This window comes from Cuculus canorus, chromosome 1 (assembly GCF_017976375.1).
Source record: "Cuculus canorus isolate bCucCan1 chromosome 1, bCucCan1.pri, whole genome shotgun sequence".
In the NCBI taxonomy this organism is placed as follows: Eukaryota; Metazoa; Chordata; class Aves; order Cuculiformes; family Cuculidae; genus Cuculus; species Cuculus canorus.
Window position 1 is genome coordinate 124,626,169 of NC_071401.1, and position 22,434 is coordinate 124,648,602.

Below are 22,434 nucleotides of genomic sequence, written 5' to 3' on the forward strand. Positions count from 1 at the left end.
CCTTCTTGACTTCTAGGTATATTTTTGAATCAGTTTCTACGTGGTTTTGGAGAACCTCCAGCACAGGAGCTGCAGGACAGCGACTGCAATGACAAGCAGACCATTTCTTCCAACAGCAGTTCTAACTTACAGTTCTTGCACTCCAGTCCTTGACCAGTCATGCCTCTCTCCTCCATGGAATTATGCTATTCAACTCCCTTTTTGCCATTTCATCCCTTGTTTTCCTAGGAATCTACATCAGAGCATTTATCACTGCTCGTAGATGCCTCTCGCCTCCCACTAAACTACTACCTGGCCCAAGGACTGCAGTCAGCTTCTTCTTAACACTGAGAAACGCCAGGTGCGGACTAAAGAAGGAAGCATGCAGAATCCCAGCATACATAAATGAAGTCTTCTAGAAACTTGGGATTCACTAGGCTTCCACTGTGAGCAGTCGCTGGGCAATGCAACAGCCACTTTACAGGCATAACATTTGTCTTTTGCTTCCCATGTTCCTGCCCTTCACCAGAGAATAAGAGCTCAAGAGAAAATAAGGCTATAAATAGATGATCTCTAAGATGGTGTTTTGACCCCTACAGGGATCCCAGAACAGCTAGTTGTTTGTCAGACCATATTTCTTCTTATCTTCCTGTCTCCCCTCACTCAGTTCAAATGCTGATGCTCCCTCCCACAATTATTTCTCCCTGCAGTGCTTCCTGCTTTTCGCTGCCCATTCGTATGCCTGTTTAAACCACACTCTTCTACACAGGCTATAGTTTCTTACAGCCTTACTCTTCATTTTCTTATCAGATAGTTTCATCCCTCCCATGTTCCTATCTTCTTTCCCTACTCCACTTGTGCTTCCCAGAAGAGCTATTGCATGATTTATCACGACAGTAAGGAGGAATAGAGTATGCCATATAGTAAGGAAGCTATTACTGCCTTAACTACAGTGACTTTATATATAATGTTCCCCACTTGCACTGCTAGAAATGCAAAGAAACTTTATAGTGGCCTAGAAATCCACTATGGATGTGCATCAAATAACGTACGTTGTGGCTGCCCCATCCCTGGAGGTATTCAAGGCCAGGTTGGATGGGGCCTTGGGCAGCCTGCTTTAGCGGGATGTCCCTGTCCATGGCAGGGGGCTTGGAAACTAGATGATCTTTAAAGTCCCTTCCAACCCTAACTATACTATGACACTATGATGATACTATGTTAGGATGACCATGTGCAGAAACTTGCACATGTTTCAGCTGCAGTCTAGAGAAAGACAGCATCACCCAGAACGTCTCCTGATTATTGCTTCTTTTTTCTGAGATACAGAAACTAGTGCTAGTTCAGTGCAGAAACGGCTCTACCCCCTGGGGTCTGTTACACCAAAAAGTGGGAATCTCTGTGCAGTCAGCACAGATCAGCTCACGTGCCAATATCTTGACCCATAAAGAGATGGCACCCTAAGCCTGCAGAGAATGGTTCTGTCTACAAACCTCATCAGTCTTCACGTCCCACAGACTCCATTTCCTTGCAGCTGCAGTCCCAGTTTCATATGCTTCTCACAACATATTTGTTACCTGCCTTTACTCCTCCCCAGATCACTGCCCATTCTGTAGATTATGTCACTACGAACGTAGTGGATGTATTGGCAAAATTATGTCCCCTACTTTGAGTATAATATACTCAAATATATGGTACAATGCAATAGTGACATTTAAATAGGCAGTCTGAGAATGTTTTTCACCGATACAAGACATCAGTGTCTCAACACAAACTGTATATGCTAATTCTGTTCTAACTCCAAATATTTGCAGTGTAGCAATGAGCGTAAGATAGTAATACTACATCAGTTAGCATCTGGTGCCATGCTACATGTTGGAAAGAAAACACCCAAGTACAATGGAAAATGGATAGAGTTTCTTATAAAGAGACAACAAAGTTCTCTGTCTCTGTAGTAAAGAGTATACCTGTGAAAATGAGCACGGTATCTTTAATAGTGCTTTTATGTTCAAATAGTAAGCAACTACTTATAAAAAGTATGTTCAGTATATGGGCAATAAATACCAAGTTAAACATGAGAAAGAAACAGTAGCAGCATTATACCGAGCCTAAGCTCAGCAATTACTTCACCTAAGCACGGAATTTGCAGAAACAAGTAAATCCAGTAACGAAAACTGAGCTAGGCTGCATGTGGGTAAAACACTAGCTAATATAGTACAAAGAACAAACCTGCTCTCAGCTGAGGGACCAGTGGACTAGAAGTCTTTAATCTTTAACTCCTTTGATTCCATTTAAAGCATGGGATGTTAGAGCAAAGAGGGTGGTATGAAATATTCCATTGTGTTAGCAGAAGTCTGTATTAAAAAAACCCACACACAAAACATCCTTAAATGAATCCTGGATTTCTAGCACTAAAAATATACACAGAACATTGCTCCTTTGGCGAGAGTTTATGTTCCCTGTTTGTTCACTCTGTGAGAAGCAGCGGGCAGCATAGCAGCGTGGCAGGGGAGTTCTGCCTGGTACCATGAAATCATGGGGCTGGAATGCACTTCAATGGAGCTGTTAGGTCAGGGGATGGGAACTGTGTGCTCGAAAGTACTGGAGTTGGAAAAGGATAAAAACAAAAGGAGTGAAGACTTCCCAATGGAGCAGAGTGAAAGCCACAAGACACGCAGCTCCAGCCCACAGGCACTCACTCATTCAGACATCTGTAGTAAGCACAGTGTGAGCCTGCTGTTCGTATGTTTAACTCTGTGTGGTGTGTGCACCTACAACAGTAGTGCTGCATGTTAATCTTCACTCCTGTTAAAAGCATGGTATTTGACAGATGTTTTAACAGTTATTATTTGTTTTCTCTCAATAAGACTTCTCCATGGCAATTCCAAACACCACAATGCCTTTCTCAGCAGCATTTCTATATGAAGCTTGGCCCAAAACCCATTAAGGTTCAGGTGTTCTCTTACCAGCCTCCTTTTTCATGATGAGATGAACAATTGCTGCTTCTTATACTAAAAAACTGTCAACATCCAAACGCTCTTAAATAATCAGGAATAAGCATTACATTCCTGTCCCCAAACAGGATGGCTACAGTCTTGCCTCAGCACCTTGCAGTATGGCCACATCCATTTTCAATGCAAAAGGATATACTGGAAAACATCAGAGTTTCCAAAATCCAGTGCTGCTCTTTTGGGCCCAAGCAGAGCTTTTCTCATACATCCCACCTCTAGAATTGTCAGAGGCTCAATTCGGCAGTCAAAAATGCAGCCATTCTCCCCTCATCAGACAAATGTGCCAGAACTGGAGAACACAACCAAAGTGCTAGAGCTAAGGAAATCCTATTCGCATGTCTTACAAAGACTATTACGAACATCTTTATTTTTAGAGCAAAGAGAGTGTTAAAATTTTTTCAGTTAGACAAGCATGCTGTTACGAAGAATATCAGTAAAGTAAAGATGTTGCTCTTCAGTTACCTATGGAAATGTATGTATAATACACAATTTTCTCATGTTATAAATGACATGGGCAGACTGACTTGAAGACCAATGAATCTTCCATCTTTGAGGGCCACTGAATCTTTAAAAAAAACATGCAAACTGCCTAAAATTTATGATTGTAACAATCTACCAAAGGAAAAATTCTCTAAAGGAGTAGGGACTCAAAAAATACAGCCACTTTAGATTGAGTTTCAGTTTGTTTTTTGCCCTTAGTAACTAAACTGCTTTCAATCATTAAGCACGGTCAGCCATTCTGTATTAGAAAACACCTTTAGCTATTTATAGGAAACCTGGAGAAGGCGGACAATCAGTTTTAGGGATTAAAATGGACACCTCAGAAAGTACACATGGGAGACTCTTGGCTGTTGAAGAGTGTACAGAGAAGCTTCCAAGACCTTCAGCAGCACTAAAACCTAGGATTTTTGCATTTCGAATTGTGTTTAGAAAGCTTTTTGCAACCTCTAGAACAGGATGACTTAAATCATCTCCAGCTATTGAAAATGTTTCTTTATTTCATTCCACGACTTTCAGATGACTCAAATTTTCCATATTAATACCCTCTAGTTTAAATATCTGTACAATTTGAGTACATATTACTCTGGGATATCTAATTGATACCTAACCAACACAATAGCTACAAGATATCATTAAAAAAGCTTAAGGTCTAACCAGGCAAAATATTTACATTCTTAAAAACTGAAACTAAAATATTAATAGTTTCTTTAGAAAAATCCATGAAAACATCTCTATCTTAAAAGTTAGACATTTGAGATTCTGGAAAGCAAGAGTTCAAGATTCCTTTAAAAACAAGCATGGAAGTGTACAACTAACCGAAATCTAGTACTGTTTTTGCAAAATAAAAATCAAATGGAAAGCAAAAGACAACCCCATCGCTGAAAGCATTTATTTGTAACCATAGAGTTACAGGGCTCCTTCCATAAGCTCAGCACCACATCTGCAGCATTTAAAATCTAAATGTCCCTTTGATTTTTAGTATAAGAAGCTACCTTTGCCTCCTTTACAGTTATAGGAAGTTACACTTTTTCATTCTGTTTTTATTTTAAGAAAAGACTTTTAAGACTTTACCAAGAAGATTTTTTTGTTGTTTTTTAAATTCGATCAGGATAAACTCCAGGCAAACTCAAGCCTGAAATTCTCCTCATACTCAAACACAAACCATGGATACAAAGTACAGCTATTTTGAGAGGTAACTAGTGATTTGGGAAGCCTCAAATTGTGTTAATTCAAAAGAAGAAACCAATTAAAGTCTCTGAAAGTGCTGACAATCCACACTGAAAAGATCCATGCAGATCACACCCCATGTCACTAGCCGGTTCTTAGTATCCTGACTATACTTGTCATGTTTAGCTTTATGAATTCTGTTAGGGTTGAATACAATTATTTACCCATGGAATACATGTATTTGCCCAGCATGATCAACAGAAAACAACTTCTCAAATACGTAGTAAAATCAGTCACAATACAGCTCCTCCACTTTACAAAAGAGTTCAATAAAACCAAGTGAAAATATTCATAGGGCTTATGTTTTCAGAGCCTTTCTTCTGTACAACTCCACGTAAAAACTGTCATCATACACTTGAAATGACAGCAGACAAGTTACAATTATAAGGACGCCTTATGCCTTATAAAGACCTTCAACTCTGTGTGGGTTTTCAAAAACAGAAAAAGGTAGCATCCAGTCAAGGAGGTAGGAGAAAGCTGCCAATAGACAGGGAGTTGCCAATAGACAGGGAGTTCTCAGGACTGCTTAGGAGAACATTTGTACAACTACATAAAAGTATATATTAAAGTTAGGCTGGTTAAAGTCTGTTTTAGATCTATTATTTAACATACAAGCCCACAAGATTGATCCTTCCCTAGAAGTACAGAGGCAGAACATCTTGGTTTCTCAATTTACCAGGTGATGGGGGAGACAGACAGTTGTATTTTCAAGAACCCCACTAGCCAGATATAGAGGTATAAAAATCAACCCCTAAAGAGCCTTTTGCTAATTGCATTCTTTGAGTAAAAGAGGGTAAGAGAAGGCTTCACACTGATTAATTTCTTTGTACTTGTTCATAACAAAGCTATCTGAGCAAGCTAACTGATGTGAGATAGGCTTATGCCTCTATCAATAATGTACCTAATAAATATTTTCATTTTTGCATCAAATTAAGACTTGCTTACAAGCTCACCTTTGGGCTGAAACACAGGGAAGGCATTTTAGACTAAAAAAAACAACCCTCACTACAGAAAATTATGACAGTATTAGAATAGCAGCAGTAAAACAGCAGCTGCAACAGAAATCACCCCACAACCCACAGTGGTGATTACTATTCACATGCTATAGCATTTAGCCTCTCTGCTTTATTTTAACAGCTATTTAGTCGGGGCAGAACAGGTGAAGAGCTGAGTGAGATCTGCAGCATCAGAGCTAATTCTAAACACAGGTGGTGGGCACGACGGAAAGAGCAGGAAATCGAGAGGAGAATCACTGCTGACATCTAGGACAGGGAAGATTGATGGCTTCCCTCTCTAGTTTTCCCCACTGTGTAGGCACGCAGGGGGTGGGGGAAAGGGACGGAGAAGCTGCTGTGCTGGCGACACAACACACCACACAGCCTCCACTGCACTAGGGCTGATTAATGAGACTGGAATGACTCAGGAAACAGCAAAGGATCATTCACAGACTTTGCTCTTCTTGTTATAATTTTATCTGTGGTGGTTCACTTAGCCCTAGCTGTCCCAAACTGAAGCAAGTTCAAATTTGTCAGAGGAAAAGAAAATGGGAAAGTAAAGGGAAGAAAGAGCAGCATTAAGCAAATACAGACATGAATAAAACATACAAATTGGAAAACTTGAAATTTCAAACATGAAGATCCTCCCAACAGGGACCAAAAAGGGAAGTGAAAAAAACCCCAAGACCAAAAACTTGCGTCAGCCTCTAAAACAAAAGAAATTCTTTGGCTGACCTAAGTCCCTAACTGCTGCATCTTTTGCCTCTGCCTATGATTTCTTTAATTTCCCTCATTAATACTTTGCAACTTCAAAGTTCTTGTTGCTAAAATGATAGGCTTGTCTGTTAATCTTGGCTTAGCAAACCTGTCTTCAGCCAGTTATTAAGCAGCAAAATGAAGGGAAACCAGACAAGTCAGATTTTACTAGCTAAAACATAAATTTTAAAGCCTAATTGGGACAATTTAAGTGTTAATATTACTAGAGACAGAAAAAAAGTGAAGGAAAAGGGAAATTTAGAAGGAGTTTATGTACTGCAGACTTTGCTTCATTTACTGCTATTTAAGCAATTCTCTGCAAACTTGCTGTAGAAACCCTTAAGCCATGTTTATCTTGATCTAGTAATTCTATACATCATATTCACATGTTACAAATGCTATTTCATCATGCTTAATACTTAAAATTAGGGATTAAAGAGCTAACATTAAATTAGAAAGAAACATTTAGACCAGAGCAAGTTTTCAGATAAATAGTTTCTGAGAAACAATTAACTCATTGCTCAGAAACTGAAATAAATTAAGATTTAAACAGCATTGTCTGGTACCCCTTTCTTGAATTTCAAATGCAATTATACTTAAACTTAAATAAGATTTTAATATTTATATTTAAAATGAGAAACACATTTAAAGGAGGAACATTTATAGTACCTACTAACCCTACCCTATAAATTTAACTCTGCCCTCTAGGGCTAGCTAAAGAATACAGTATAACTAAGTTTGGTTTAGGCTGCCCTCTCATGCTGCCTTGTTAAAGATGACTAAGCAAACAGATCCTTTAATGTGGTATGCTGCCTCCCGCAAATATATTCTCTCATTTGCCTTTATGAGCTCCACGTGCCACTCGATGTGCTAGTGACAGCTGTACTGACAGATGCACGGATTATCTACAGCAGGTTGCTGCAGTTCACACTGCCACAGAACAGAAGGTAGCTCATGGACCCTTCCCTCCTGTGTTGAAGGAAACAGGTCATACAAACTCTAGCTAAGGGGCTTCTACGCATTCAGTGGTCTACCAAACAGAAGAACTGGCTCAAATACTCTGCAGAAGTCCTAGGGCAAGGAGAGGTGATAACATTTGACAGAGTGGGAAGGGTTTGTGCACAGTCGGGGAAGGAACCAAGCACTGGGTCTGCTTGCAGCCAATGGTGGTCACCAATCTTCTTGTAAACCAAGATGTCTTCGTTAGCAAGGACACCGCCAGACAGTCTTATTTTTTTGTGCTGTGCTCCCTACAGTTCTCCACACCAACTGGAAGGACAGCATGCTATGGCATCTGTTCAAAGCTGAGGCATACCCCAAAGAGGCGCAGTTCCAGAGCAAATCCAATGCATGCTGAAACTTGTGTGACTTCTGCACTTCCAGATTTTCAAAGACATGCACAGAGCTGCTCTTAATGGTTTCAAATAGTCCAATGCAGGCAGCAGCCTATTAGCCCCAACGCTGCACTATTACCAAATCACTTACTTTCTTTAAGCTAACGCATAAAGCTTCTTCAACCAAACTACCTAACCACAAATATTAACTGCAGGCTTTATCAGCCCATTTCATCCAGACTCAGTGAAAGGGTAATGGATTTGATAATGCAATGTTCTTACAACTACCACAGAAGCAAGGTGCTAAGAGATAAACCAAATTAGTTGCCTCACTGACAGGAGGCTTCAATGAAAGCTAAGTTTGCTGAACCTTCAGCAGGAATATTCTGGCTAGCTGGGCAACCCATGAAAGTCAGGCCAGTTCAGTATGTGCTGCCTCCAAATCCATTAGATGATGCACACAACGCTTGAAGCTGAAAATTTGATAGTTACAGTACTGTAGGCATTGCTTAGAGAAGGTGGCACAAGGGAAAATGACAGGAAACTAAGACACATACTTATTACACTGTGGAGAACACCCTCTAAGACATAAACACATAGAAAAATTACTTTATTGTCTGTTGAACAATGTAGCTGAACCAGCAGCAACCAAACAAAATTTGAGGGCAGAGATGCCTTCTGGAAACAGCTCCTCAAAGCACCCACCAGGCCTGCCTTCCTCTTGATCCAGCTGCAGCCCCATGGGCTGACAGAAAGCACAGTGGCACAGCAGCAGCAGGCCAGGGAGAGAGCAGAGAACCTCATGCTCCATGCTGAGACCTCACCTGAGTGGAGTTATCCTGTGCCAGTGAGCTTAACTTTGATTCTTGGAAAAATACAGAAATAGAGAATTCAGAAGAAATTGCAGGTCTAAACAGCAGACAGCAGTATTTCTCAAGAACTATTCATGTCTGATCACTCTAATAGCCTTCTATAGTAGAAAAGATGCTAGAATGGAGAAGTACTAGAGGTTGTAACCTGCTTTTCATTAAGTTCTGATATTACTTCAATTTCCCTCAAGCTAGAGAAACAGTACCTAGAGCGTAATATATGCTGGGAGGGTAGAACTGGACAGAAAACCTCAAACCACACTTATTGATGGCTTGGCTTATAGTGGTTGTGGAGAGACATACCAAATACAGGTTTGCAGGTTTTCTCCTGGGTCCAGTATTATTTAATATTTTAATATCTTCCTTAGTAATCTGGATCCTGAAAAACTCCCGAAAAAACAGTATGCTATTTACTGGGCAAACATGCATGGTTCTATACAGACTATGGACTACTCAGCTGCATAAACACAGGAAACAGAACAGCTGTCTAGGCAACAACTGCAGAACAGGCTCTAGTGTTTGTAACATATTAGAAGGTGAGTATGAATCAATATTGTGCTGCTGCAAACCTATCACACTTCTAAAATACAGCAAAAATTGCACAGGAATATAGGAACAGGGTTAAAATCCAGAAGACAGAAACCAATTTGCTGATCTTACTCAGGACTAGGATGGCCTCAAGCTGGAGCACTGGGACATTTAGGTCCTATTTTCAAACCAGTTTTAGAAAGAGGCCATAGAAGTACAATCAAGTCTAATGAGAGACCCTAGAAATAACACTACAAGAAGAAAGCCTGAAAAAAACGAGGATTAGTCCAGTGGAAGGGAGACTGTGGAGGGACAAGGCATTAAACATGCTTTAAATACGTAGTCTTCTACATATGAGTTTTGGGACCATGCTTACTTCTTAGAGTAAGAAAAAATAAGCTTAAGTTGCAGAAAGAAGGATTCAGACCAGAAAATTTTCCAGCAGTAAGAAAAAGAAAATATTTCAGAAGAGTGCTTAGGGAGGTTCTTTTGTAAAAAAAAAAAAAACAAAACAAAACACAACAGACAAGATGTGTTGATAAAGATGCAGGGGCAGTTAATTTTTATTTTGAGCCAGCCGAAGCACCAGATCACCTCTAGTTGGGTCTCTTCTAGTGCTCTGAGTCTATGATCTTATACAGGCATGATTAAGGTGAAAGTGTTATGTCCAAAGAGAATGGAAGAGAAATTAGAATTCTATTAGGCTAGATCTCATGGCATTTCATGATTCAAATCCTTCTACCTGCTTTTAACAGAATTTAACAATTGAGGCCTTTTCATGAGTAGCAGCTGGACACTGACATGCCTTGAAAAAACATTCCACATTGTCAAAAGATGTGAAATACAGGCTAACATTTAATACTTGTAAACTGGTGCATACTCACATTCAGAAATGTACACTGCCTCAATAGAATAAAACTGATAGCAGCACCAAGTGAAGAGTTAGCATTCATTCTGCGACAAGATACAGGTGTTATTGCCAAAATGTAAGGAAAAGGACATTGTAGTTCTAAAATTTAAATACAGGTTATTTCATAGAATCACAGAATGGTTTGTGTTGGAATTGACCTTAAAGATCAACCAGTTCCAAACCCCCTGCCATGGGCAGGGACACCTTCCACTGGATCAGGTTGCTCCAAGCCTCATCCAGCATGGTCTTGAGCACCTCCAGGGATAGGGCAGCCACAGCTTCCGTGGGCAACCTGTGCCAGTGCCTCACCACCCTGACAGTAAATATATCATATTTGATATATGAAATGCTGATGTGATTATATGTTAATAGACAAGACCATTTAAGTACCCAAACCATCATAACCTTAAAGCAAAACAAAACAAAAAGCTAAAGAATGCCTCCATAACTAAATACTTGCCTCCTAGAGAAATTAGAGAAATTTTTGGTTTTGATCACAGTAGTATCAAAATCTCTTGAAAACTTCTGACCGTTCTTGCTCCTTCACTGACCTCTAGCTGAAAGACAGCTCATTATATTTTTTAATATATTTTGTTCAAGTGAGGAGCCTGCTTGCTACCAAGATTACCCTACGGGATATAAGCGAAGACTACTGACTTACATCTGGAGGGGTATTTTTAAAAAATATTTTTTTGTTTGGAATTATGATGGTTCTTCAGAATAGTGTCTTAGAAACTCAAAGAGTAGTTAATTTCCTCTCCATTATTTTATTTGGCAATTTCCTGTAGCAAGGAAAAATTGGCTTCATTTCACGAGGCAAAAGTTAACACAGTTGTTGAAAAATTTTCACGTTGTGGTCACTGCCTGAAATTCATGTCAGGTGAAAAGGAAAGTTTTAAAACCACTTAATGGCTCTTGAGAGGAACTTAGGACTTGGAAGTGACAGCAAATTCCCTAAGGGTGCACACATGCACAAAGAAAATGCTAGAGCTGGTCCTGCTTCTTATGCTGAAAAGAATTCTACCAATTTAAGTATTTTAGATATAATAATCATACTTGTATCAGGGACTTCTACAGAATTTTTAAACCTTTTTCTCAACACAGACAATACTTAGAGATGAGGGGAACAAAGACAAAAACAGAGATGTTCTTTTGTGCTCTGGTGTTTACCTCAAAGATGCAGCCAAGGCATGTTCCTGTGTCCAGGGTCAGAGAACCTCATCTGGTTGCCCTAGTTTAGGTACAAGCACTGACCACAAAAAGTAAATGGTCAATAAAAGCTATATTCTCTTCCTAAGTAATTTAATCTGAGACTGAGTTGAAGATAGGTTGAGAGTAGCGTCTATATTCCCACTGAACAAGCAGACTAAATTTACAAGTGATGAAGTTTTCTGTATGCAAAGCAAATTCTTTGGTTACACGAGACGAAGTTTTTGTAGAACTGATATCTAATGTACACCAGCATCCTCAGTCACTAGCGCAATAAAACACCACTTAAAAAAAGTCTGCTCCTTGGTCACTAACATCTAAGGGATGTAAAACCAAAACCAATACAATTAAGGATTTGTAGCAGTACAATTAAAGGTTATCATGCTTAAGACCTAAAGCACATCGCAATTTATAGAACATTACCTATGAGACTATGCCACAGCATATGCCATGCAAATCACAGCATACTGTAATCGCAGTCCTGCTTTTTACACACCTTGAGCCATGGAACATGAAATGAAAAGTTCCCTAGTTCATGTGTGACACTCACTGCTTTGTTATAAAGATAAGATCTTCCTTGCTAACTTACCTGTATTATTCAAACTGGCCCACAGGAAAGCAGGCAAATTACTAACGCTCAATTTGGATGCACTGTTTGGTGTAATCAGTGTAAAAGAAGCCGACTGTTTGTACTGAAAGTATCCCAGAAATATGTAATACTTTATTTTTCTTTGAGGACTGGCAAGTATTCTACTAGAGACTTACAATCAATGTTGCATGGCCAACTGTAAAAATGTTCCCCTGAAGGCAGTGACAGCACCTTTGCCTGTTCTGACATGGCTTAATGCTTGACGAACACATGAAGTGCTGACTTCACTTTAATTCTGCAAAGATGTCAAATGTGGAAGTCTTCCAGAAAAAAAATCAAAACAAAACAGTAGAAGTGTAAAGAACAGAATGTGTACTCATTCTTGGTGTCGGCAATTCCATGGGCTAATTTGTTGCCAGCAGAGATGCAAAATGAGATTCAGTGAGGAATTCAGAGGGCCGGACCTCTCATTCCCTTTACACAAGCAACAAAGAGACTTTGAAATGTTTCAAACTGTTTTGTTCTTCAATGCAAACGGAAAGCACCCTATGGATGCCTATTAAGTGAAGCCTCTCCACATCTTGGCAAGTATGTGATTTCAAGAAAAATATTTGCAAGTGGATAACTCAATTCAAGTAGAAGTCAAAGACCACCTTTGAAAGAAACTTTGATGTGGCTATGAAATGATTATATTTAGGAAAGATAGCATAACCTGGTTCTGTCATCAAAAGTTTGTACCTCCCAATATTTCTTCGACGTTGTTAATGTCAAAGGCAATGCTGTAAGCAGAAAAGCAAATGCCCATGAGACCTAGGATTAAGGGAAGAATCCTTGAAAAGGGCTGTTCCTCATGCTGGATAAGATCAAAACAGGCGCGAGCAATCTCGCTGCCAAAGGACAGTGATATTATTTACAATTGTGAAAGCAAGCAACAGAAATAGTTGTTATGTGACTCTTTGGTGAGATCACCAGAAAGCCTGGAGTCTTTTATTAACATGGTAGTGTTGCTCTATTTTTTCTAAGGCACAGATAATGTGGTGGATACCAAAGTCAGAACTACATACCTGGCAAAACCAAAAAAGATGATGGTGAGCCAAGGAAGTTGTGAAGATGCTAACAATTCAGTGTTTTTGAATGCTGACCAACAACCTTCCGAATGAGATTAACAGCTCTGCATTGAGATTGTAAGGAGGATACTACAAAGACTAAGGTATCATTACATTTCAGCACAAGGATGAAGGAAACAGAAAAGTACATACAAGGTCCAACGAAACAGTAAAAAAAAAAAAAAAAAAAGAGACTGTGCCTGTAACACTTTTTATTTAACAAATTAAAACTAACTAAAATCACCTTCAAAATAGTTCCCTTCTGAGTCGACACACATCTGCATACGATGCTGCCAGTGTTCAAAGCCATTCCACAGATCATTTTCTGAAAGGCTGTTGAGGATCTCCGTCATTTTTACTTTAACATCTTCTATAGACAAAATATGGGTTCCTTTGAGCATTAATCTTTGGGTTCTCATCACCATAAGCCTCAGTCAATAATTGAGACGTTTCCACCACAGATTTCTTCAATTTCACAAGGCACTTGAGTTAACTAACTGGTCACTCTTTGCACTCTGACATTTTCCAACTGAGGGTAAGAAAATGTCTATATTTGAACATGTGTCCACTCATACTGAGTGAAACAATTGAGTTGAGCCTTGTCTCACTGTGACAGTCTAGGACATGTTCTATAACAATCACTTTATCTCTCCCCACCCACTCTTGGCTCCCGAGCTATAGGGTTAGTCCTGGTATTTTTGTGTTGGATCTCGTATACTTCATTGTATATTTCTCTGTGTGTGTATATAGATATAGACATAGATATAGGTATAGAGATATATAGAGAGGGGGGTGTGTGTGTGTGTGTGTGTGTGTGTGTGTGTGTGTACATATATACATATATATATTTACTTTCCCTTGCAGTGAGAACTTCTGCAAACTCTCAAGGTGGACGTCTCTGGTAACAAAAGTGTGTTTAATCCTGTCCAGTGGATGCATAGTACAGAAAATGATTAAATCTGCTACTTGATTTGTCTGAGTTGGGAACTCCAAGAATGGTATTGTTACAGTTACTAACAGTCAAGGGCTCAAATAACCAAAAGGAAAACTATCTTAATTGCTAGTTACAAACTCAGCAGAGCTCAAAAAAGATATGATCTACGGTAACTTAACTGACTTAATTTTTAAGGGTTTCTTCACTTCAACTTCTAATTCCACTGTAATTTGAGTCAACTCCACAGAATGGTTGTTCATCTAACCCTGGAGTCCCAGCATAAACCACAACTTGTGTCATGGAAAAAGTAATTGTTGAATGTCTAGAACAGCACTTGCCGTATTAGTAAATGGAAATTCTATCTGCCAACAAAAAAGCATTAAACAAGACCCCCAGCTTGTGGTCTAGAGACAGAGGTGATCCACTACAATTCACAGTATGTTTATCCAACGTATGCACCAGAGAAAGCTACAGAAAACTTTTAACATCCAGGACTGCCAGAGTAGCATCTTTCATTAAACTCACTGTACAAAAACAAGTTAATAAAAACAGAAGTCCCTCTAGAGAAAAAAAACAGGCTCAGCCAAGAGACTTAAAGTAAGGGCCAGCAGGGAAAAGAATGGTGGGACTCTACCCAAGTCCTGCCAAGATGCCAGAATAAAGGGCTGTTTCCTGCTAAAACAATCTACATTTGCCAGACTTTATTGTTAGAACTCCATTAGGAAAATGAATAGGACCCGTTCACGCCTCAAAGATCCTTCATTTCTGTCTACAATGGGGGCTCTCTCCTGTGCAACTACAGCAGTGGGCAAAATCCACTAGAGACAAGGCATTAAGCAACACAGCTTAGGAGAAGTCTCTCTACAACTGAAAGGTCTAGTAAATCTGTGTGGAAATCTGAGTTCTGTCAGACCCAAGAAATGTGTATTCTCACTGCATACCAACTTCCCTTCAGCTCTGAAAATGATACACAGCTAATGGTTTCATTCTGGCATAGAGAACACTTCCAATGCTTTATCTGAAAGATAAGTCAGTTTCCCTAGTGGTTTAAACAAAACTTATGTAGTGATTAAAATAAAACCAAATGCTTGATTAGGAAAGACTTCCATTCCAACCGGGAAGGGGAGGAAAGGGGAGGGGAGAAGGGAGGAAGGGAGGAAGGGCGGAAGGGAGGGAGGGAGGGAGGGAGGGAGGGAGGGAGGGAGGAAGGAAGGAAGGAAGGAAGGAAGGAAGGAAGGAAGGAAGGAAGGAAGGAAGGAAGGAAGCCACATAGAGGCTACTTGTATTTGGAACTCATTTCTCAAGTCATTTAGATCTTGCCTAAACATCCCACAGATTACAACATACTGAATGGCCCTATTTTGACACCAGGAAATAGCACAGACCTTTGTAAACAGTTGCTTTCATTTCCAGCTTTATTCTCAGTCAAAAGCTCTTTGCTACCTCTAAACTTCAGGTTCTCTAGAAGAAAGAGATGCTATACTGGAGACTGTCACAATCATAAATCTAAGGCAAGCACTTAAAAAACTCTCTGTTCATCCATCAATCTCAGTACATGACTGCTGGGACAGCCATTCTGAAGTGGACCTGCTGCAGGATCCTGTGTATGTGTACAGCTTGTTACAATCGCTAACAAGGTGACCTTTATGTGACAGCAACAAATTCAAGATAGGCACATGGATGCCTTTAAATTGTTTGCATTTCATTCTTAACACACCTGAACAAAGTATCAGAAGATCAAAACAGGACAAATGTGATTTCTGTCTCCAAAAATATAGGAAAAGAGAAGCAGTCTGGGAGGTAGTCTGCTTAGTATCAGTGCCCAGTGAACAAAAAACATCTGCAGTTCCCTAGATGATAACTAGAGGAAAACAACAGCAAACATGGATTTGTTAAGAGCAAAGCATCCCAGACAAGTCCAACTTTGTCCTTGAGACCCATTAGGCTGTCACAGTAGAGAAAGATGCAACAAACACATCTTGATTTTAGCACCACTTTTGGTCACAAACTATAAAGCAAGGTGGAGAAGCAGTACCTACAGAGATCTGTCCTGTGGCATTTTTTTCAGATATTAACTCAGGTAAATAAACAGGAACATTATTAAATGAGCTGCTAAGATTACCAGCATTACAGCTAAGTTCCTCGGATTTGAAGGTCTCGTACTTGCAGTGGTGCTTACTAAACATTCACCTGAGATGTTTTCTGTGCAGCATTCACTGAGAGGTAGAAGCAGCATCCTTGGGACTGTGGAATTCAAACCAATCTTCTCTTTGTATAACCTGAACAGTGCCTATTAGACTCACTGTCCTCAGTTTCATTATAGAAAATCCAGCTCCGAGTGCCAGAAAAACAAACAAGCACCACCAAATTATAGCACCAAAGAGGATAGGATTTTGTGTTAAAAAATGCCAACCCTTATGGCTGGAAGATGCAGTTCGGTATCACATAAAGGTAAAAGAGAATCCACATTCCAATGCATCAGACTCCTGTGAGAGCTGACAAGATACAAAGGTTGTAGGATATCAAAATCAGCTTAGCAATGATACAGCCATTGTAGTAAATGAGGTGTGAAATCCAGGGAAGTCTTACCTGCTGAAGAGGGAAGACCAGGGCAGAAGAAAAGGCAGCAAAGTGAAAGGTTAATGCGTTCTTTAAAAGATGCTCTCATGAAGAAAAGCAACATGGATTTTACAGTATTCTGACAATAACTGTAATAATGATAACTACTTTGCTACTGAAAAAGAAAAATGGTGCCAAGGACTCCTGACTTCTTCAGGAAGGCAAATAGCATCTAAAAGTAGGTCTCCAGCTGGGAGCCTGGAAAGCCATCTAGTGATGCATAAGGCTATAATCAAAAGTCAGACCTCATCATTCTTCTACTTCACTGGGGTAACAGTGAAGATAGTGAACTACCTTCTGGTATGTCTCAAACACACTATGCATCAGGAGCTATGCAGATCAGTCTGAACAGAGCATACGCAATGCTGCCTAGGCTCCTCTCTGAACAAATCAGTAGTCCATTACGGGGACAAAGAGAGATACCCTGGTCCAAGAGCTTGAGTTCACACTAGTACAGAAATGCTCTGCAGTTAGTAGTACTGCAGACAGGCAAGATTTTCTTCCCTAATCATCTAAGCACAAACAATCCTTATCTTTACTTCATTCACTTCCTTAGATTTTTTTCATCAGCGGCTGTTATGGTGAGGAATAAAGATCTGAGCTGGAGAAAAGAAAGTTTACACAGGCTGGGATTTGACCACTGTCCACTTCTGATCTTAAGTGATTTGGTTTTGCAGCAGTGGGACTACACAGATTAACAGCTGAAGATACTCATGTAACAGCTAACCAATGAAATTCACTAATTGACACAATGTGATGACCGACTTAGTAAGTTTTAACAACACTTACATTGATAGCAACAACTTCTAGAGATGTGCTGACAGGACTAAACCTAATTCATAGTTTATCAGGTCATACACCAATTTTCTTGCTGACAGGTTATGCCATAGCTGGATTTCTCAGAATTTTATCAGCAATTCCCTGGAGTACCTGTTGGTTGCCTTTTTTAAGAGTGTCTTATCAAAGAAACAGACATGATGAAATGACTTTCTATAACCCTAGCTTAGAGACTGCTGAAGAGCAGTAAAACAAGCAATTTGAAAATAAGCTCTTCAAAGTCAAGATACCCAAAATATAATTCATCTATCTCACAAAACTTTCTTTGTAACCACATATATTACAACTACATATTCTAATTGCGTACTAGAAATACATACAACAAAAAGTACAGAGGAACTTCTCCACAGCATGATAAATCCAGTATAATGATGAACTGTGCTCTATGGTGATATAAAACTGGAACCACAGAAATTATATCTTCTGATATCTATGGATGCAGTATCAAATGCTTAAACATCGAAACTGTAAGGCTGCCAGTAGATATATACTGCTCAAGCCTGAAGACAAACACATTTCCAGCTTGAAATTTGAATATTCCTTATTAGTGCCCAGCAAATACGTGTTGTGTTCCAAGCTGTCTGCTACAACAGAAACAGCACAAATCAGGAAGCTAGTTTTTCCTTCAGATCTTTCGAAGAAGCATTTAAGTACCACTTCAATTTCAGAGCTATGCTTTCCAGTCAGACATAAGGGGACACATAAAGTCAAACAGAAAAGTGACAAAAGTCCACAGCATATTGGATTCACAAAATTTTAAATTGGAGAAACAACATAAATTACTACTGTTATTTGGGGGTGAGTGGTATGAAGTTACATAACCAACACTAACTTCAGGCCGCTTGTTTTTTAAATTAAAGCATTTAAAAACTAATAGAAAGGAAGTACATTCTCAGACCTATTACATCTAAAGGTTATCAGGTAACAGTAACAAGGTGACAAAGAGCCTGATGAGTTACCTTGATCTGATGAGCAATTCAGAGATGGCAAAGAAAGAAGTTCATGTCAGAGTGAATATTAAAATTTACCAGAGCCAAGTCTGGTCAGAGCAGATTTCTCTATGACGCAGGATAAACTAGAATCCTCTCCTAGAGGAATAAAGGCAGGGGAGGGTACTTGCTAGGACACTTAAAGGGATACCAAAGTGCTACCATGAGTAGCTGGAAAGGTAAGTGTATGCAAACCCTTTCAATATTTTTCAAGGAACTTTGCAGTTCTTGTTCTAAGAATAAAGACTAGTTTGAGGCATCTTTGCAAGATCTGTGTTTTGTCTGCTTTGGCAAACGTAATACAGGGACGGTGTAACTGTTCAAATTTTGAGTGTTAAAAACCCAGGAAGACTTAGGTACACGAGCGAAACGAAAGCAAGGCACCTAAAGGAAGGGAAACACACAAGCTTATTGAGTATGCCATGTCAAGACTGTTTAGGTCTTCTAGATGGTTAAAATTCAAAGCAGTCTTATACATAAATGAATTCTGAAACAAAAAAAAATATAAGCAGAAACAGTAACATGCCTCACAGTAACACCTAGTAGGACATATACAGTTACTAAGTAAAATACTGGTTATGAAAGTTTCATGTGGGACAACAGTTTCTCCCTCTTTCCCTCACTCTACCTCCTCAATAGAAAGGGTAGAATCAAGGTTATTTGCATGCTCTTAGCTGTCTTGATAAGAAATTAATGCATATTTCAGTTACTTAAGTTTAACCTTAGAAATCCTACTTCTAAAATCACTTAAACATTCCTGCAACTTGTAGTTTACACAGACTTACCGCTATACACACTGGCTTTTTGTTTATTAATGTATGTGTTAGCTTGAAATTCTCAGAATAACAACTCCACGGCTGAGAGTAACAGAGAATTCAGTCGCTGCAAGGTCACAGATAACACCAAGAAACTTAAAGCCAACTTTGGTCTTTTACTTATCCTATATCCCCTCACAAGGAACATGAGACACACCTACCCTGACACCTATTCTGAATAAATTCCATTATAGAAACACAGCATGCCATTCAGGATTTGGATGATATATGAATGTGAGCATGATTTTAATGCAAAAGCCAATTGTTTAGCTAAGGGAAACAAACATTCACTAAAATGATGCATTATTGTCATCAAATTGTTTTAATAAATAATCCTTCCATTCATTTATAAAAATGCAGTCAAAACTGCTAAGTTGTCTTGCTTGCCCAACAAATGAAACCAGAATATTGTAGTTAAAAAGAACTAAGGGGTTTAGATTTTTCTGAGTTGAGGTAACACAGCTGGAAAAATGAGACTCCTGACAGTACCCTCTGTGCCATTAGATTGTGGGGTACCCCTATTAGCTTCGTCATAACACTAACATTCAGTCTGTATTGTCTTCATTGTTTGTGGAGTGAAAAGACTGTGCTGCATATGGAGATGCAGTGCATAGGTCTACGGCAATGTTACAGAATATTCAGAAAGCTATGGTTGGCTGTGGATCACCTATTCATCTACCTCTAAATGTATGTCTTGACTTATAATTTAATGTTAACTTTTATATTAAGTTTAAAGTTTTCAAAAAATTTAACATATCTTAAAAAAGTAAAACATCATCTCCAGTTAGTTTTTATTAACTACTCACTTGTCAATAGATTCAGATTATCCTGAATTAACTTTGGGACACTGAAACTTTGAAGACTGAGCTAAAGAAGTTTTAAAAAAATTTTGCCTTCCCATCAGTCTTTGCTGCTGTTAAGGTATATCCCAAAGTTTTATTTCAGAACTACACTTCGGTATTCCAAATTACAGCTCTTTTTTTCTTTGCACCGATGTGCTCCGCCACCCACAACGTAAGCCCAAAGAAAAAAGATGGACTCATAATTCTTCCATGCATTTTAGAAACAAGACTACAATCTGAAAACTTAGATTGGCAAGGCAAGCCATTTACAGGCAGAAAACTTAATGAAGAAGGTTGCCTACAAACATGTCCGCTGACTATATTCCTACTTGACTTGGTTGATTGCTTAGGGCATCTTCCCAAATATCATAGAATGATTTGGGTCAGAAGGAATCTTAAAGATCATCCAGTTCCAGCGCTGCTGCCATGGGCAGGAACACCTTCCACTGGATCAAGTTGCACCAGGCCCCATCTAGCCTGGCCTTGAACACCTCCAGGAATGGGGCATCCACTACTTCTCTGGGCACCCTTCTCCAGTGCCTCACCACCCTCACAAGAAAAAAGATCTTCCTAATATCTAATCTAAATCTCCCCTCTTTCAGCGTAAAACCATTACCTCATGCACTCCCTGATAAAAAGTTCCTCCTCAGCTTTCCTGTAGCCCCCTTTAACTACTGGAAGGCTGCTATAAGGTCTCCCCTGAGCCTTCTCTTATCCAAGCTGAACAAACCCAACTCTCTCAGCCTGTCCTCATATGGGAGGTGCTCCAGTCGTCTGATCATCTTTGTGGTCTACTCTGCACTTGCTCTAACAGATCGGTATCTTTCCTGTGCTGAGGACTCCAGAACTGAATGCAGGACTCCAGGTGAGGTCTCATGAGAGCAGCGTAGAAGTGATGAATGCAACATGAACCCTGTAATCAACTGCTCCTTTATTTCCATTTTGTAATAGAATGGGGGCCGAGCTCCTATTCCTTATGGTTACAATGAAAATCCCAAACACATTAAGCAATTAAAACACCAGCACACCCCTCTGAACTTGTGCAAGTTCCATAGCAGAGGGCTGACACACATCCTCTAACTAATGTTCATACACCTCTGCGGAATTTTCTTCCTGATGGAGAAGCCAGGAGTTTGTACCCTGCAGGTACACAGGCTGCACCTTGAATACTCTATTCAGTTTTGTGTCCCTGACTACAAGAAGTACATTGAGGTGCTGCAGTGTGTCCAGAGGAGGGCAACGAAGCTGGTGAAGAGGCTGGAGACCAAGTGTTACAAGGTGCAGCTGAGGGAACTGAGGCTACTTAGCCTGGAGAAGAGGAGGCTGAGGGGAGACCTCAGCTGTCTACAACTGCCTGAAAGGAGGTTGTGGTGAAGTGGGTGCTGGTCTTTTCTCCCAAGTAACAAGTGATAGGACGAGAGGCAATGACCTCAAGTCGTGCCAGGGGAGGTTCAAATGGGGTATAAGGAAAAATTTCTTCACTGAAAGGGTTATTGAGGACTGGCAGAGGCTGCCTAGGGAGGTGGCGGAGTCCCCAACCCTGGAGGGGTTTAAGAGATGGACAGACGAGGTGCCTGGGATCTGGTTTAGCAGTGGACAGGTACGGCTGGACTCGATGATCTCAAAGATCTTTTCCAACCAAACGATTCTATGATTCTACACTTAAAATCAGAAGATAACGCTCTAAGGAAACAGCGAAAACCACTGCTGGTACCCGTGGTACCTCAGCTCTTCAACGACCACAGGCGCGGCCAGAGCAGCCGCAGCGCCTCCAAACCCCGCTCGCTGGCTCAGCCCTCCCTCCTTCCCTTGCCTTTACGCCCCCTGTGCTCCCGCGGCTGCGAGGGCCCAGAGACAACCGGCTGCAAGCTGGGAGGAGCAGGGCTGGGCGACCCAAGAGCCACAGTCAGCCAGAGCACCACCGCCCATCGCCCCTCCCCTCCCCGCCTTGGACACGCCCGCAGCACACATTGACCCCGCCCACCCCCGCCTTGGACGCTCCCCCAATCGGGTTCGTTCACCAGTTACTTGACCACGCCCCTCACCGTATTAGCCCCGCCTACTCCTTGACCACGCTCCTCACCAACTTGGCCACGCCTTCTCCCTGCCTTCTCCCTGGCCCATTTCACCACCTACTTGACCCCCGCCCCCCCGGCCACGCCCTCAAACAGATTTGATCCCGCCCCCCTCGCCCCAAGCCACTGCTTTGGCTCCGCCCCTTTGTCCCTCTCCTGCCCCCGCCCCCTGCGCATGCGCGGAACCTGGCGGTTGCAAGGGGGCAGCTGGGCCAGTCTCGCCTGCAGGCGCGCGGCTCAGCCCCAGTCTCCGAGGACGGGAAGGGGAGCTGGCTGGACGTGGGGTGGGGGGAAAATGCCTCAGGCCGGTTT

The 22,434-nt window shown here is 40.6% G+C and overlaps 1 protein-coding gene across 1 annotated transcript in view; it reads right to left on the reverse strand.

Moving 5' to 3' along the window:
- The window catches only part of WARS2 (tryptophanyl tRNA synthetase 2, mitochondrial), a 49,293-nt gene that overhangs the window by 25,399 nt on the left and 1,460 nt on the right, over window positions 1-22,434 (reverse strand). The window lies entirely within an intron of this gene.